Genomic DNA, 7455 nt, shown 5'->3' with positions numbered 1-7455 from the left:
TACAGATAGTTGTGGGCAGTAGGCGTTGTCTCTTTCCTTGGCGCTTTGCATAGTTGTGACGGCAGTCTCATTTGCATATTTGTGACCGGAGACATGCGACCTCTGCCGTTAGATCTCCATAGCCGTCATCACTCGCGCTGATGGACAGTGGTGTAGTGCTGATGTCAGTTCGCAAGTGTGTGGTGCTGATTGAGAATGCTGGTGTCGTGTTGATGAGTGAGATCTCTGTTGCTGGAAGTGTTGTTATGCCAGAGTGTGTGCGCTCGCTCGCCATGAAAACAGTAGTGTGGGAGCCATTTTCCGAGAAGGCAGTACAAGTGGTGTTCTCAAAGGACAAGGGCTCGAAGGTCTCAAGCCAAAAGGTAAAGCTCGACTTCCCCATGTAGTTAGAACACAGGCTGGGATTTCCTGATTCCCCCAACAGGTTCTGTGGCCCTTTACACCTCACCCAGCCCTCAGCCTTCAGGTCGGTCACCACTCTCACGGTTAGGTTGCCTGTCGGCAGACTGGCGTGTGTCGTCGTTTTTGTGTCGTACGTTATGTTAACTGAGTGGTGCGAGCCGTTGGAGAAGGTACAAGAAACTTGAGGCAGTTGCTCCCAATATATGTTGCCAGACGCTGTGTAATTGTACGCCGCATCGCGTTCGATATTCACGATCTCAACCAGCGGCGCTGGACAGGGCAGGGCGCTGGGATTGACAGACTCGGGAGAATTTCGCATCAGCGACGAGGCAGGGCAGCCTGCGGCAGGGGGAACCCGTATTGCCGAGACAAAACGTTGCCTGAACTTCGGCATGTTCCCCCCGTGTTCGTACAGCCAATCATTTGCACAGGTACAGCGCGGAGGATTGTCAAGCTTAATTTTGTGAGCCAATCCCAGCACCCTCCCTTCCAACGCAATGGCGGCGATAGCGTTTCCACGCACTGTGAATTGAAGTGGAATTAAAGATTTGAACCAACCGCCGGACAGGTAGGCCAGCCTGTTTCCCGCTAGATCAAGGGAAAGAAGTTCCGTGTTTGAGTGGAACGCGCCCTCAGCAATGTGGGAGATCCTGTTACCCTCCAGTTTTAAGACCCGAAGCCGCCCAAGACCGTGGAACATCCCCGCGTCGATCGATCGCAGTTTGTTGTGAACAGCGCGGACATGTACTACGGACTTGATCGCCTGTAAGGTCCCAGGTGCTACGTTAGAGATAAGATTGGCACTTACGTCAAACCACCGCAGCTGCAGTCCCCGGAACGTGTCAGGTGACAGTGTCACGATTTGGTTGTCCACAACGATGATCTCGGACAACCTGGGCAACCCGTCAAAGCAGCCTCCCTGCAGCAGAACACATGTCATTGGGATATTAGCAAATATTGAATTAAAACAAATCTGTCTTCTGCATATATAATAAAGGTCGAAATATGATAATGAATATGCGTATCAAATCTAATCAGCATTTAGGGGAAAATAATCAATAAACGTGGAGTTGGATAGGAGTCTCTTAAAATGTGACTCCGAGAAAGCCAGTAGTGTGATCATTCCTACAAATATAATAACAAAAAAGACGAAGTGAAACCGTACCTCCAGATGTGTCATGTTGTTCTCCAATATCAGGACACGATTGAGGCCCTCCATCCCAGCAAACGTGCCGTTCCTCAGAGTCTGGACACTGCTCCGCCAGATGACGAGGGTGGACACCTGTGGCAACTTAGCAAACGCCCCTCCCTCTATGTCCGTTATGTTACAATCCACAAACCACATCCTACAATCTGTACCACAGGGGATCTGAGAGAGGATCTCCGCCTTTTCAATGTCAAGCTTACCGACGTCGTTCTCAACGATCATGATGTTGGTTCTGGATTCTGTCAAAAGGCTCTGGGTGGGACCCCCATGAGTAGGCCTGGCTATATTTGAGCAGACCTGGCAGGACTGGAAGAGTTGGCCCAAGGAAACGGTGTGAAAAGGTCCTTGGTAGCTGGTTGGTTCATCTGGGTATTTGGTCCACTTGTACCGGTATGCTCCAGCATCATACCGGTACTTGTGATCACCATTTCCGCTATCACCTACGCCACACTTGGCCACAGGCACCTTACGGCAGCTCTGCCAGTTACTGGCGTTTAAACCTGGCATTAGTAGCTGCGAAAACAGCAGAAACAAGAAGACATTTGTCTCCAGCCTTATTGCCATGACAGAACGTTAGCTAAGATTGGCGGCAATGAGCTACACGGTAACGAAAATATATCACCCACTTTCTATAATAAAAGGAAACAGACAAATCACAAGCGGATGGTTCAGAAAATATTACCGCGAGTGTTCCACCCGCGACTGAAAATGCGCAGATTCTTTGCAGCACTGAAGGCAGTCTAGTCGTATTGTCTGCCGTGGTACAATCCCACCTAATCACGCAGATGGTGGTTATTAAGCCGTCTTTGGTTTGCTGCACGACGTTTCATGATTACCTCCGTTCTACGGAAAGTGCGGAAGCTTGCTTGGACCTCAGAGATTTACGTGTTTTACCATAATGTTTTCTATTGACCCGATGCTTATATTCAAACTTCCGATCATGATTTCAGTCTTATCTGTCAAAAAGTATCTTTCAAAACTAGATAAACTTACAAGTTAAGATTTTAGAGTTCTAGATCAGGGTAGTCAAATTATATACTGCTCTTGTTACTTGACAAAAAATTCCCAATGACCTTAATATTGTCATTTTGAGTAAAGATTGAACCGATCAAGTATGTGATGTCTTAAAATCAAAAGGTATTTTTCCATTGCAGCCACCAGTCGTAGTCACTGAGATCGTCAAAGTGTGAATATTGACATATGTTCAATATCAATTTCAAGCAATATCCGAGGGGTGATCAATAAGTTCTCGGCCTCACCAAGAAATAATAAGCACAACTCAAAGTTTATGGCACAACTTCATAGTATAGAGCCTTTTGTCAATATCCTTCAAATTTCAAATCACTGAAGTCATTACTTTACAGGCATTCGTTTTTTTGCAAATCAGAAGGTAAGTGGCGAGAAAAAAGTGGTGTGAATTGTGATCAGACATGTGTGGGTCGAGTCCCCCATGCCGTTAATTAACAAAAGACATTGTCAAAATGTTTGATAATGATTCTCTTCCTATTTCAAGCAAAAAGAATCGGGTGTCTGAATTCCAGCAGTGCAAGTTCGATCGCACACCTCAGGTACTAGGTCAGGTCAGTTGTCCCATTTTTTCCTTCTCCCTTACCTAACATTACTGGGTGTCGCCTGCAAAGTAAAGGTCACAATAATTTGAATTTTGGTACATATTTATATAAGACTTTATACTTGACATCTATGCTTCAAAATCTGAGCTGTGCTTATTATTTCTCGGTAAAACGAATGCCTGAAAAGTAATAACTCCAATGATTTGAAATTTGGAGGATATTGATAAAAGACTTTACACTATGAAGTTGTGCCTCAAAATCTGAGTTGTGCTTATTATTTCTGGGTGAGGCCGAGAACTTATTGATCACCCCTCGTATTCTTCAATCTAATACAGAATTCATTGATGCTGAGTGATCGAATTTAAGATCTCTGTGCAGTTTATGCACATTATACTTAACTGGTACTCGAGAGCCCAAGAATGACGTTTATGCAACTACATGTCTATACAGAATGTAAAAGGTTGTGGAAAGTTTAATAATCTTTATGGAACATATGATAGCGTTTATAATTCACATGTAACGTTAATTCACTTTATCCCTGACGTAACCTAAATCTATTGCCTTTAAAAACAAAGTATTTTGGGATATCAAGTCAACGGACGGTAGATTCAAACTGCAAAACGCCAATGATTCAGATACTCTTGTTTTAATAGTGCAATTTCGTACCATTGTCCGTCTACTTGATATCCCAAAACGAATACTGTATTTACATGTTATTCTGTGGATAAGGGTGAACTGACGTTGGACGTATACGGCACTCGCCACCGTTGAACTACAATTAAAATGAAAAACGCATCTGTTATTTCGTTCCCCAAATGGTTTAATTTTTATAATTCGTCCCCCAAATGGTTTTATTTCCACCTACCTCATCTAGCACATATAGACACGGGGAAGGTAAACTGGAATCTGGGCCAGCTGAAGAATGACGTCAAATCGCAGACTTTGTTGACGTGTTCGAAGCCGTAGATCTACCTGGCAGTTCTGATACTCCTGTTTTGATAATGCTGCCAAGATCCAGTCTTATAGTAGTAATCCCGGATCACAGGAACCCGTGCCCCACATGTAACTTGCAAATTCTCATTACCTGGTATGGCGGACAACACGTATACGACGTGGACAAAATGAGTGCAAACCTTTAGGCCTAGAAAAACAAGAGTTCGGAGACCTCATACCTGCAAGAAATATTTCGCACCTTAATTTGTAGATTCATGGTTTCATCTTGTCTGATTGATTATGCAAATAAAGCTGTAATTGGCACGATCTATTTCATTTACGGTGGTCTTCTTTTATAAATCTCTGCCAAATTAAAGGACAATAAATGCTTATCGTCAATTTGGCAGAATTCCGTGTTTACTTTTTACCACAAATCATTGAAAGGACTTGCACACACATATCAAATATTCCAATGTTCAATTGATACAGTACCACTGTCTAATCCTTTCGAAGTACGAACTATGAGAGAAAGGGTGAAATTGTGGCGTTGATTCAAAATAGCCCTACATTGCAAGGATGGTACCATCCAGATAATGGTTGCTTAGCAACATCGTTGTTTACAGCGAGGCCGGGCGCCATATTGGAAGGAGGTGGAGCGGTCCGGGAAAAGAAACACGTTCTCTTGTAGGTCAACGATAAGGTGAAAAGCAGGTAGGGTTAATTTATTTTCATTGTCTGTGTCTTGTACGTTCCGTTTCATTCGTGAAGTTGTGGTTCACGATTAGGACTATGTGACAGTTCAACACATGCGGACAGCAGGGTTTGACAACTAGCAAGTTGCTGAGATGTGAATGAAACAACGAGAAGACTTCTTGTTTAGTATCTTTTTTTTATCATCATTATTAGTAACGTTATCTTTCTGTCAAAATGCAGCTTTTAGCACTGAAGTGTCTAACGTTAATGTCCCAAGTACGGGTGTGTTATGACTGAATTTATTCGGGATTCATTGGTCATGTTCGCATGCGTTCCGCAAATTTGAAATAATGGCACGGGCAGCGCTTAGATCTTTAATGAGTTCTCACCACACAAAGACGTCTCATCTTTGCTCAATAGAGGTCGATATGCAATGATATGCAATTATTTAAGCTTACTGTGTGTAAAAATGACTTGAAAATTAAATTTGAAAAGACTGAAAAAACTGATCTGGGCGCCTTTAACAATGCCATGTGAATGGCTTGTGTCGTGACTGTTTTAGGCTTCGAGGGGACCACGACTGGATAAAGAGCCGTGCATCCGATACATCCGAGACTTTGTATATTCTTGTTAAATTTGAAGCAAAAGATTGAATTATAGACATAGAAATGTGATATTGTAGCTTCTTCGTTGAATGCAACGTTCTAGAACAAGTATCGAACTTGAGGTCATCCGAGGTTACAACAGTTGCTAAGCAACAGGGTTGTTTACAGCTGCGGTATCAGTTGGAGACTGGCCGTGTCTGGAGTCGGCCACACAGCAAAACTTCTCCCAAGGATATGGGAAAAAACAATGTTTAGCGGCAGGTAAAGCGATACAATGCACAACATTAATTCCTTACAGGTTCTGGAGAACCAACAGGCCAAGAAGAGGTAGGGTTAGCTTCTGTTTTTTCCTTTTTTCCGCAGGCTTGTTTTAATCGATTTTGTTCAGCATATGAGAATCGGTTATATGTTCGCGACAAGAAACACGATGAAACAAACGCACATTTTTACTGATCTTGGAAGTATACAACGCGAGTTTTTTGTGAAAATAAATTTCGTTTTGGCAAAATTTCTCCAAGCGAAACAGCTTTCGTGCGCAATGAAGCTGTGTGATGTACGTTGCACCCCTCCCACCCCACGTGTTTGATTCAGTTTTTTTTTTCAGTCGTCGTCGTCGAAGCACAGAAATGTCGCTGCTTGAAATATCGTTCTTGAATCGTGACACCCCGTTAGTTACAAATTTCTCTTTCTACTACGTTGTCATGTGTCACAAAGAAGAAGCATATCTAAAACATGAATATTGGAAGTTAGAAACCCAAGTAATGAGATACTCAATACACAAGTTACTCATCAAGTAACTGGATATGTCTTGAAAATGGACAGTCGTTGAGACAACGTTTTTCGTCAGTAACCATTTTGTATTGAATAGTATTTAATCAGATTGAACATTCTTCATCACTAATCTTTTTTGTTTACCAAATTGAATATGTTTTCTTCTCATACGTCAAGGTGTTACACATTGTAGTTTTCTTTCTGACTGCATCTTGCATTTCTCTGTCTTGTTTGGAGCTAAGAATATTTTCATCTATACTCATATATATCTCCGTTCCGATTGTTTGATTTGAGAAAGATGAGTCTGTAGTCCCCCACCCTACTGCTGGGCACTCAGAAAGCACTCCTGAGGCCGTGACCACGTGGGATCCTTTGTTTACTACTGAATAAAAAGAAGAAACGAAACTTCACATTTCAGACCAAAACAACACCCACAATGCCCCCTGACTATGCCCACTTCTCTCTCAAAGCAGACCAAATCAAATGCATTAAGTACAATTTTCAGATCAATCATCATCATTTATCGGCAATCACGAGTTCATTTTGAAACAAACATCATTTATTTTAATAAAAGTTCTAGCTAACGATTCAGTAACCTTCTGACACCTTTCTTGTGACATTACTGACTGATTCTACTTTGCACTGCAGATAGCTATAGGTTTCACTGTTGAAGACACTGTGAGGAATGATGTCCTAGACGTGATATTGGATTTGATCTGTTTTGATCCCCCGCCTTTCAGCTGCACAATCACCCCTCCCCCACATGCACTAATAGAGGCCCTGCACACACGTTTACCTCCCCCAATATGCTCAAGGATATCCCATTAAAACAAATTGGTGGGGAAAGACAAAAAAATTACATCTATCTTACTATCTTTTATAAGAAAATCATATGTACACCCACACAATGTCATTCAGTAATTGGGAGTCACCCCCTCTGAAATGTTTAATGGGATAGCCTTCCAGTTAGAGAACAGCCAAGAAGGGTACACATGGGGGACAGGGGGGAGGAGTAGCATTGGACAGTCTCAGGGAGGTAGCCCCCTGGGGAGACCCCAGAGTCGTAGAAAGTCGAGGGGGTGCGGTGTAGGGTGTTGGACTGCAAGTGGTCTTATCTGATTGGAAGTGTCACCTGATTCAAGACATCAGATACCAAAAGCAGAATTAGTCTTTTTGATACAAACTTAGTTTTCTTTTCTGCATCATTGCTATTCACTGTACCTCTTTTCCATACATTTATTGTAAACTTTCAGAAATCAAAAATGCAAACCAA

Source organism: Branchiostoma floridae, chromosome 4 (genome assembly GCF_000003815.2).
Source record: "Branchiostoma floridae strain S238N-H82 chromosome 4, Bfl_VNyyK, whole genome shotgun sequence".
Classification (NCBI taxonomy): Eukaryota; Metazoa; Chordata; class Leptocardii; order Amphioxiformes; family Branchiostomatidae; genus Branchiostoma; species Branchiostoma floridae.
The sequence above is the reverse complement of the archived record's forward strand: the minus strand, read 5'-3'. Positions refer to the sequence as shown.